Raw genomic sequence first — 1,803 nt, forward strand, 5'->3', positions numbered from 1 at the left:
CAAGCAGTTCTCTTGCCTCACCCTCCCAAGTAGCTGGGACTATAGGCGTCCACCACAAAACCCAGCTGTTTTTAGAGACAGGGTCTCACTCTTACTCAGGCTGGTCTTGAACTGCTGAGCTCAAGCAATCCACCTGCCTCAGCTCCCAGAGTGTAAGGATTATAGGTGTGAGCCACAGCTCTCGTCCTTAAAACTTAAATCTTGATTTCAAAGTATAATAGAGCAGCTAGAAATGTAATAAATTAAGAAAGAGATAAAAGGCTCAGCACCCATAGCACAGTGGTTACAGTGCCCGCCACATACACCTAGGTTGGCGGGTTCGAACCCAGACCAGGCCAGCTAAACAACAATGACAACTGTAACAACAACAACAACAAATATCCAGGTGTTGTGGTGGGTGCCTGTAGTCCCAGCTCCTTGGGAGGCTGAGGCAAGAGAATCGCTTGAGCCCAAGAGTTTGAGGCTGCTGTGAGCTATGACACCACAGCACTCTACTGAGGGCAACATAATAAGACTCTGTCTCAAAAAAAAAAAATAAGAAACTGGTTCTGCTTTCTGCCCAATTATAGGTTAGATTATTATTGACAGTATAGAAAATAAAAGATATTGGTGTAAAATGTTTTATTTATAATTTGTTGATCCATAGTTATGTAGATTTAATAAAAGTTCTCATCTCACTATAGGCGTGTATTCTGTTTTGGGAAAAGGCTAGACTGTAGACTGTTCTTGGTCCTACATAATAGTATTATTATGATTGCCATTTACTGAACACTCCGTACCAATGCTTTCCTCTCATGATCTCATTTAGTCCTTGCTTAAAATAGGCACAGCGAGAATTGCTACATAACTTGCTCAAGGTCTCACAAAGAGTAAGCCACAGAGCCAGCACCTGCCTGCCTCTTAACTTTCTTCCTTGACTCTCCTAACTCAAACCATAACCACTTCCGGAAAAAGCAACAGCAAGAAAACGACAAAGACCTTAATTCTTAATTCTATACCTCGTTAATGGCCTCAGTAAGACAGTGACATTGCTGTCGCAAACGGAGTGGGAATTATTTTAAGATCTACGACTCTCAACTTAATTACCCAAAAACATGACCTTCTTTATAGTATCAGATTCATCTGTTGAACTCTGAATTAAGGTTTGGTGAGTGGTCAGAATTAAGATCACTTTTATATTAGAATGTCCGCTAGGCTGTGTTTCACTCCTGGGACTTTAAATTAGAGGAAGACTTTTTCTAGCTTCTTACAAACCATACACCCTCTTTTGAATGGTAGTCCTTCATAGGCATGCTTAAAGAATAGACGTTTTCCCACGGTCTCCTGCTGATCCTGAATGAACAGATTCTCAGCCCCCTGCAGACTGGTGAATATATTGGTATCCCCATCTTTACTCTTTACTGACAGCCTTCGGAAAAACGCGCTTAGAAGACAAATGGCAGGGCAGAACCTCCCACAGATCATTAAGGAAGGATACAGTAGATTTCCACCAAATATCAACACCATTTTAGTGTGACTTAACAGTTTTTATCATGATGGAAGAACAAAGGCTGCTGCTGAGAATGACTGCCTCTGTCAAGAGAAGCATAATGTTTCCTTGAGTGATTTTTTAAGAGAGATGTAAGATGTATATTGTAAACAAGTCAACATACCGACTACGTATGGCATATTGCTTCTCCTCCGCCCGGAATGCCTTTCTATCCCTTCCCTTCGAGAGCCAGCCCTGACAGTGCCTTCAACATGGGCCCCTCCTGGCCCCCATGGCATCACTCCTTCCTCTAGGCTCTGACAACACTTTTTTCT

Source organism: Otolemur garnettii, unplaced genomic scaffold (assembly GCF_000181295.1).
Source record: "Otolemur garnettii isolate 467f Iridium unplaced genomic scaffold, OtoGar3 scaffold00007, whole genome shotgun sequence".
Lineage (NCBI taxonomy): Eukaryota > Metazoa > Chordata > Mammalia > Primates > Galagidae > Otolemur > Otolemur garnettii.